Here is a 10,164-nt window from a genome sequence, read left to right as displayed (position 1 = left end):
TCAAAGTTCAACATCACTTCCTTAAGGCATCCCACTCACCCTTTCTGCTTGCTAGAGCCATCAGACCTACAAGCATTAATATCGTGATTTCAGCATATATAAGCTACTTAGTGGAAAATAACACAAAGAGGTGTGTGCTTTGATACTGGGGACATTCACATTCTCTGCTAGATGGGACTTGTTTTTTACTCCAAGCAAGTTCTTTCTGATTAGAATTGAAGGGAGGCAATTGATACATAGATCATGATACGGCTGAGACTCAGCTCTACCGCACATCACTGCTGCTAGTTTCAGGCTCCATGGCAAAGTTCTAATATATGTCTATGCCCCTCAGAATCTCCAGTTTTAAAAAGCAGACTCATACATTAGCTCTCCAACCTCCAGACCAACAAATGAGATGGTATATTAACATAATTAATTATGTTTTATTTTCCAATTGTTCGCTGAATTTCCTTCCTATTATAATCTTAAAACTGATTGTTGTTTGATGGTCATTTAGTTTTGTTTTTTTGTTTTCCAGACCTTAATAATATTAGATAGAGAAGTTGATAGTTTTGTCTGCACATGACATTAACTGTCCTGCTAATTTATTTTTCTTTCACTTTGTCCAATCTTCGCTGGAGACAGAAAGGCAAGAAGAGCACTGTAGTAAAGGAAGACTTCACACCATGTCCTACTACACATGACAAGATACTGATTCTCTCTCACTCTGCTAGGATGGTACTGTATTCACTTTCCTTTTCTCCTCAAGGAAACTACTTTGTGGATGCTTAGCCTCCTCTGAACATTTTTTTAAATAAAAAACTAAATGTGATGCTTTTTAGAATTTTTATTTGAAGTATAAATTCAGTGATATTCCCACATGTATCTGCTCTGTTTTGGTACTTGTCTTAGTCAATGTTCTATTTCTGTGAAGAGACAGCATGACCATGGTAACTCTTATAAAGGAAAGCATTTGATGTCATAGTAGGAAGAATGGTGGCATGCAGCAGACATGGTACTAGTGAGGTTGAGAGTTCTACAGGCAGCCGGAAGAAAGTGAGCCACTGCATCTGGCTTGAAAACCTAAAACCCATCATCAGTGACACAGTTTCTCCAAGGACACATACACACACTATTTTTTTTAAAAAAAAAAAAAGTAGATTTGTGTATGTTGAACCATCCCTGCATCTCTGGGATGAAGCCCAATGGGTTTTTGATCCTACTGCACGTATTGGCTTTGTGGGAGCCTAGGCAGTTTGGATGCTCACCTTACTAGACCTGGATGGAGGTAGGTGGTCCTTGGACTTCCCACAGGGCAGGGAACCCTGATCACTCTTTGGGCTGACGAGGGAGGGGGACTTGATTGGAGGGGGAGGGAAATGGGAGGCGGCGGTGGAGAAGAGACAGAAATCTTTAATAAATAAAAAAAAGTAAATGTTTCCCAGACATAGTTGTACCAGGGAGTGTGTGGCTGACAATCCCATTTATACTGCTTGTTAATTTAAAGAAAAGCCTGATCCTAAATGGAATAAAGGAATTGGTGACCTCAGAGCAAGGCCCCACCCAGCTAAGCTTCCAATTTGTGAAGAGGCATTAAAGAAAGGCTTAGGGCTGGGTAAGGTGGAGCAGGCCATTAATTCCAGCACTCACAAGGCAGAGGCAGGTGGATCTGAGTTCGAGGCCAGACTGATCTACAGACTGAGTTCCAGGACAGGCAAGCTTAGGCAGCAAAGGAAACCATCAGAACCAGAGTATTGGTTAATATATATATATATATATATATATATATATATATATATATTTGAATGAGACAACCATGTTCCAGCCTTAGCAAGAAAAAGAACTTGACAACTTGTCCACATGGTTTTGTGTTTAGAGTCAAAGATTCAAGGAAGGGTTGTAGAATCTCTCTCTGCAACTAAGGATAGCTTCCGAGGCCTAATATGTGTCAGGGTTGTCCTTGTGTGGAGGCCTAGAAAAGTTATTGTGTGAAACTGTGACCCCAGCTTGGGTTGCCTTAGAGCCCTAAGATGCTGGAGATGTCAGAATCATTTGGTACCAGCCAAGAAGAGCTCCTAACAGAATGTAGAATCAGCTGAACAGAGAGGAATGTTTTGCAGTCAACAAAGCTGAAAGGATGCGGAGGTCTGAAGAATACCTTGACATGAGATCTAGAGGTGGGGAATTTAGAGTTTTCACTGCCCGTCTTCAGTCTTGCTTTGGTCAAGTGTTTCCTCATTGTGCTCCATTTTCTTCCCTTTGAACTGGTAGTGCATGTTTTGTGTCGTTGTGTATTGCAAACATGTGATCTGAGTTTTGTGTCTTACTTTCCTGGAGATTACAGTAAAGAGATTGCCATGAGTCTCTGAAGAAACATTGGACTTTTAAACAGTGTTGAGACTATGCTAGACTATGGGGACTTTTGAAATTTGACTGAATGCATTTTTTTCATTGTGTAATGTGGCTACAAGTCTATGGTGTTCAAGAAGTGGAATGGTGTGGTTTGACTCGGAATGGCCCCCATATGCTCCTATATTGAATGTCTGACGGTGATTAAAAGGTAGTATTACTTGACAGAGGTTAGGAGGTGTGGCCTTATTGAATGAAGTGATTCAATGGGGATGGGCTTTAGGTTTTTATAAATCCAAACCAGGTCCAGTATCTTTCTCTCTCTTCTGTTACATGTGGATCCAATGTAGAACTCTCAACTTCTCCAGCACAAGTATGCTTGCATGCTTCCTTGCATTCCTGCCACCACAGTAATGGCCTCAGCCTCCAAAACTGTTAGCCAGTCCCACTCAAGTGCTTCCCTTCATAAGAGTTGCCATTGTCATAGGGGCTTCTTCACAACAATAGAACATTGACTAAGACAGTACATAAATGTGAAAAGGGCCTAAGACCCCACTACTCCAGTTGAGAAAGAAATTCTTCCCAGAATCCTAAATTTTCTCCTTTCACTGTTTTTTTCTGACAAATTTAAATTTTAACCTGGTATATGCAGCATCTCAGCTCCTTCTCCCCTTCAAAAATCTAATGTTGAACATTAAATTCAACAATAAGTTTCAGCATGTATGATGTTAAAACATTCCAACAGTTTCACTCACACAAGTTCAAACAAACTATATTATTTAGTGATGAGGAGGAAGATGTGACATTGAAAGAAAAATTATTATACCAAGTGATTTTTTAAACTTAATTTTTATTACGTTTGTGTGTGTGTGTGTGTGTGTGTCCACGCGCGCGCATGCACATACATGCGTGTGTATGTGCACTTCTGCAGTATTGCACAAAATGGAGGTCAGAAAACTACTTGTTGGTGGTATCAATTCTCTCCTTCTCCCACATGGATTTTGGGGCTTGAACTCTGATCATTAGCAAGTATCTTTATCCAGTGCGCCACTCTTCCAGCCTATTCGTGCTTTAAGTAATATATATCAGAATGTTGTCTATGTATCTAAATTCTCTCAGATTTCTGCCCCTTGTGGGCAAAGCAATCCACTTAAAGCCCTGCTCTAGAAAGGGGTATACAGGGTCTCATGCTGTACCCCCATCTGGTGGTCTCCAACTTCCAGGAGCAGAAGAAGCTCACTGTGACTTCAGTCTTTTCCTGTGCCTTTCTCTGCCGACCTTCACTGTTTTCCCCACATCTCAGTTTCATGTTTTTTCGAAGGGATCCTCCACTCCCTTTAACATCTTCATGTCTTAACATCCTGCCTCATATTTATTTGCCTTCTGAATTCTTTCTGTTTAGGCAGATAATTAGGCACCAAGAATGTACAAGCATTTCAGAGAGGCATTCTGTGTATATAAAGAGCCAGTCGTGGGGAGAACTAATCAGAAGAGCATAGATGAGACACAGAAGTAACCTTGCCATGTAGATAAGAATATGTACAGATTTGTTACATAAGTAGTAGTGAATGTTACCCACTTGGGACTTTCTATCCAACCACACTTCCCTGATCAGTGAAAGAAACTTTTAGTAAAACTATCTACTACATGTTCTAACTGACTTCCAATGCATGTTCTAACTGACTTCCACTGTATGTTCTAACCAGCTTCCAATGCATGTTTTGACTTCCAATGTATGTTCTAACTGACTTTCCACTGCATGTTCTGATGTCCACTGCATGTTCTGACGTCCACTGCATGTTCTGACGTCCACTGCATGTTCTGACTTCCACTGCATGTTCTAACTGACTTCCAATGCATGTTTTGACTTCCAATGTATGTTCTAACTGACTTTCCACTGCATCTTCTACCTGACTTCCACTGCGTGTTCTGACTTCCACTGCATGCTCTACCTGACTTCCACTGTGTGTTCTAACTGACTTCCACTGTGTGTTCTAACTGGCTTCTTTTTTTTTCTTTTCTAACTGGCTTCTACTGCATGTTCTAACAAACTTCCACTGCATTTTCTAACTTGTAGGAGGACACCACTTGTTTATCCTGGCCGCCCAGAACCAAAATAATCACACAGAAGCCATATTAATTAAATCACTGTTTGGCCCATTCACTCTAGCTTCTTATTGGCTAACTCTTACATATTAATTTACCCATTTCTATTAATCTGTGCATCACCACGAGGCTAGGGCCTACCGGCAAAGTTTCAGCACGTCTGTCTCCAGTGGCTCCATTGCTTCTCACTGACTCTGCCCTTCTTTCTCTTAGCATACAGCTTAGCGTCCCTGCCTAGTTCTGTTCTTCCCTGCCATAGGCTCCAAGCAGTTCTTTATTCATTAACCAATAATGTAACATACAGACAGAAGAATCTTCCACACCACTAACTTCCACCGCATGTTCTAATCAACTACCACTGCATGTTCTAACTGGCTTCCACTGCATTATTCTAACTGAATTGAAGGTCATATTCCAACCAGCTTCCACCACATGAGCTAAATGACTACTACCTCATGTGCTAACCGACTTCCACTGCATGTTCTAACTGACTTCATATGACAGTTAACAGGAAAGGGAGGAAGAGCACAGCAAGATGACAGGATTCAGATTTGGCCACCTGGGCGTACTCTCTAGAGCCAGTCCTAACCTCTGAAAGGGTTATCACTCGGCTGTGCTATCAGTGGACCACAAGTCCCACTCAGGGTTAAGTGACCTTGTGAGGCAAAAATAATATGTCACAGCCATACAGTGTAATAAGAGATATGTGTGAGGCTCAATTGCTCAGCCAGCTTTTCTAAATAGCATTCTGATTGCATTCGACACCTCAGCAACCCCACTATTCTTGCTGCCCAGGCTCTCTGCAGCCAATATATACACCAGATGATGAAAAGCCAGGGACTCGCTAAGCAGAAGCCAAATCACACATCAGCAACCATCAGCGAAAGGGCATATAAAGCAATCCTGTTAAATATTTAGATGTGTAGAGTCCCAGAGCATGCCACACACTCGGGTGGAAATGTATATTTGTTAACCAGGAAACCTAAGATTGTAAGGTAGGATCTTAATACACCTTTCAAGGGAAGTGAAGCTAAGAATGATCTGTTTCCTGTTGACCTACAGAGTTCAAATAATTACATCAGATCCCAAGTGGACCAGGGACTGGGCCCACTGAATCACAGCTTTAAGCCCAGACACTTGCATTTTATATCTTATTGTTGCAAAATAACGTCACGAATATTACGTTGTATAACACAAGAAGCAAAAACATAATGTATTATTACACTAGATTTTGGGCATTTGAACAAAACACAAAATATTTGGAAAGGAAACAAGCAAGCTACAGTACACTATGGGGAAGGGCAGCAGGTAAGAATGAATGGGTGTTGTCCATTTCAAAGAAACTATCAAGGACTGAGCATCAAATGTGTATCCGAGATAAAAGTAACTCCCACACAAAAACAAACATTGATTTTATTCCCATTACCACAAAGAAACATCGGTAGGTTTCATGGATAATACTTAACACTCCATAGCTGTTTAGAGTACAAATAAGGAGAAACAATATTTCAGTAAAATAATAATTGCAAGTGAATGTTATAAGTAAATATTTAATGAGTAACCATGTGATAATGGAAGTGTTTGGAAGAATGTAGATAAATAGGATTTAAAGAAAGATCACTCATTGAGGTAGTGTTCAAGGCAAAGGAGCCATAAAAATGAAATCTTAGGTGAATTTGCATATGAGAAAGTATTTTTCACTTAGAGAATAATGTGAGCTCTCAAGGATATAAAATCTGATCAATTAGACCTTAAATGTATTATAGTCTCCCTACTACAATATATTACCTTCAAGTAAATAATATAATCTGCTTGCCTATTTACTAATCAGAGATCGAGCACTTCTTCTAAGGATGTCAGTGATGGAGTTCTTTCCCAAAATTTACAAAATGCCCTGGGTTCAACCTCCAGCACTAAATAATGAAAAAGAATGGAAAGAGGGAGAGAAAGAGAGAGAGAGGAATGAAGGAAGGAAGGAAGAAAGGAAGAAAGGAAGGGAAGGGAGGGAGGAAGGCAGGAAAGAAGAGAGGGAGGGAGGGAGAGAGGGAGGGAGGGAGAGAGAGAGGGAGGGAGGGAGGGAAGAGGGAAGGAAGGAAGGAGAAGAAGGAAGGAATCATGCAAAAAGAGTGGGAAAAGAGAAAGTGAGCGAGTAGAAAGTGGGAGGAGGAGAGAGAGAAACAGAAGCAGGAAATCTTCGATTAGAAGACTCATTTACAGACACAGAGATCTGTTAAGGAGGTGGACACGAAGGACAATCCAGAGAATAGTTTGATGCTGATGCTTCTGAGAGATTCCCAGATTTCAAGCCTTTTTAGAAGTTGTGAAAAGGCTCAAGAACCAAGTATTTCTGATAGAAGAAACTGAGAAATGGGAGTGGATAGGCATGTGCATGTAAAGCAGAAGCTCCTCTGCAGCAGGAGCCAGCCAAAAAACATAGCAGCGACCTGTTTCTTCTGTTTTGAGATGGTTAAAATGGAAAACGGTGAAGCATCGCCCCAAAAGTGAGTGCTTCAGTGATCCTGGGAAGCACCACTTCTACAGGGGTGTGTCATAACAAGGGGTCTAAAACAAGATGCTCATGGACCTTGAACCTAGAAGTAGAGCTGGAGGAGTCTTAGAAGTCATTATCAAATCAGAATCCCAGGAAGGCTGACCTTACATGTCCTCTATGACATGTATTTAATCCTATTTACTTGGGTTCAGAGGATATGTTCCCCAGAGCAGAACCCTCTTAAGGTCAAATCTTGAGAAACTGATGACCATAACCTAGACCTTCTCCAGTTCCAGTACATCTTTTCATCCTTTGCATTCTCCCTTTTCTTATCTCCAGAGTATTTAACAAATTTGAGATGTATCTATGGGTTGGTTAATATGACTCTGGGTAAGTAAATTTCTGTTCAAAGCAAAAGTGTAGATTAGGCACACTTCTTAATTATCTTCTCCTGAACAGTCTAAAGCCAAACTTTTACAGGAAAGAAATATATCTTACAGTTACTGTTGAAATAAGAGCGGCGGCGGGGCTGCGTCCCCAACACCCCGGCCGCTTGGCTAGCTCATGCCCGAAATAACAACACACAAACTGTATTCATTTAAGAACTGCTTGGCCCATGAACTCTAGCCCTTACAGGCTAATTCTCGCACCTGGACTAGCCCATTTCTAATAATGTGTGTAAGCACCCCAAGGTGCGCTTACAGGGAAGATTCTAGCCTAAGTCCATCGTGGGTTGCAGCTGCCTGGGAGAGCAGAGCATGGCAGCTGTCCGGTCCCTCTGGAAGCAGCGCAGAGTCTGACCTCACTTCCTTTTCCGCCCAGCATCCTATTCTGTTTATTCCGCCCACCTATCTTTTAACCTATCAGGGCCAGCAGTTTCTTTATTGCTCAGCCAATGAAATCAACAGATTGATATGACACTCCCACATCAAGTTACAGTTAAGCTTCATGGACAATTGCTTGATCTTTGCTTGAAGAGATATATAAAAATAACCTCATCTCTTATTTTATTGATAAACTTCTAGAATTTAAAAAGGAACTTGCCCAAATAAGTGGCGCAGGTTCTTGTTTGTTTGGTTGGTTTGGTTTGGCTTTTTTTGTTTGTTTTTCAAGGTAGGGTTTTTCAGTGTAACAGCCGTAGCTGTACTGGAACTAGCTCAAACTCACAGAGATCTGCCTGCCTCTGCCTCCTGAGTGCTGTGATTAAAGGTGTGTACAGGGCTAAGTGTGGCAGTGTTGTAAAGCCTTGCCGTAATGACAGAGAAATTGCCATTTACATGGAGAATTCCAAGAAGAAAACTAAACATCCGAGAATGTAAATCAACAGTTCAGGTGACTGTGACTGAAGAATTGGAAGGAACTGATTCAGGTCCCAGCCTGTCACTTCCAGCTCATGATCTTCAAGCCACTGTGCTCTTCTAGCAGTTCACTATGGACCCTCATCCATCTATGTCATTGCTCTCTGTCTCAAAGGGTTGTGGCCTGCTGGCAAGGATTAAACGTGATTACCTGGTACCGTGTGTGTTCAGTTATAGAAAGTACTAGAACATATGCAAGAAATGAATGACATCTCCACAGTTTCTTTTGGAGGTCAGAGAAACTAAAGCTCAGAAACACTTGCCACTGGTGCTGTATCTGCTTTATCCCTGGAGTTAGGTTGTGAGAGTTCTAGAACTCCTGGATGGGAACAGCAGATGCTGGTCATCACAGGGTAAAGGAGGGTTGATGAAATATACAGTTCCTCTCCTTTGGTTTTAAAACTTGTTATCCAGAACCTTCTATCATTTCTCTGTTGCAGAGTTATGGATTGGAAATCTGAGTGCAGGGCTAGGCTGCCCATCCAATTCTGCATAAGCCTAGTGGTGAGCCACTACCAAGCCACAGTTACCCTCTCTTCAGTATTTAAGAAAGAAAGAATGAATGAACATGAACTACTGAAAACAGCTTTAAACATTTATTCTTGTACGGTTTTTAATGTTTTTGAGTGTGTTCATGTATTTTTCTTAAGGATGGACAGTGACCTGGAAGAAAGATGGCCAATTCAGGGCCAGATCTGTAAGGCTAAAGTGGGCCTAGAGCTAGCACCCACTTTGTACAGTTACAGCTAAGCTGTTAGCCAGGCCCCTGGATGTCAGCAGAGGCTCCCAGACTCACACAAAGTTACTCTACCAACTGTGAGTTAGGACTGTTACAGACAAACCTAGAATTGTGTGTATCATTTTACCAGTGTGTGTGTGTGGGGGGGGGGGAATCCAAACCTTGCCATTGTAGAAGATAATGTTCCTATTTTCTTAGACGAGCTTTCATCTTTGCCTCTCTGAGATTTTTCTATGAATGTGTTATTCATGCAAAGAAAACAAACAGAAAATAAATGCCTAAATGCCACCACTGTTTCCAAATTACATCATCAGTGCCGCCCCACCACCCTTTCCTTGCAGGGTCACACACACAAGAACTCTATGCTTAACACTCTCCGTGTGGAAGATGGATGGTATAAGATATAGGAATGTGTTTGTATCAGAAGCTTCCAACTTAAATTTATGAGAGGAGCAATACGCTGTATAAATATTGAGTTTCACTTCCCTCATCAAAACACACAGCACAGAAATTCTCACACCCTGTATGTAGAAATACTGCGTTCAGCCTCTCCTCCTATCCTGCCCTCCTTTCCTGGGCCTTGGGACAGATGGAATATGGCTGCTGAGTCTGGCAACTGGAAAATTCTTCCTAAAGGGCACAATGCAGTATTATGAATCACAGCCCACCAAGTGGGAAAGTAATGTAGAAAATCACCACCCAAGCTGATAAAAACATGCCTGCCTCCCCCGGCAAGGCAATGCCATTTCTCATCCCCACCATCCTGGAGACATTTAGACGGTCATAATTCCCAGCTCTTGTTTCTTTTATCCGTCCTTCTTTCCCTAGGCGGGAGGAGGCAAGTCCAAAAGAAGCTGAAGACCAGAAGAAGATGGCCGAACTAATTCATCTTGTGACTTGCCAGAACTCTCTCAGGAAGATGATTTAACATCACTTCATCTGTCAGGAGTCTGAAGCTCTGGAGTAACTGTATATAGTTTGGGGGAGCATTAGCTAACGTCCCTCCAGTACACAGGAAAGAGGGTGAATACAGACTATCTTTGCTCTTATTTCTCTCCTTGGGACTCCCTGAGGTATCCAGTGTTGCCTAGGGGCTGGCCCACCAGTGATTATCGCCTTTCATGTAGAACAATATGAAA

Source organism: Alexandromys fortis, unplaced genomic scaffold (genome assembly GCF_014885135.2).
Source record: "Alexandromys fortis isolate MF-2015 unplaced genomic scaffold, M_Fortis_MF-2015_v1.1 scaffold_25, whole genome shotgun sequence".
Taxonomy (NCBI): domain Eukaryota; kingdom Metazoa; phylum Chordata; class Mammalia; order Rodentia; family Cricetidae; genus Alexandromys; species Alexandromys fortis.
The sequence above is the reverse complement of the archived record's forward strand: the minus strand, read 5'-3'. Positions refer to the sequence as shown.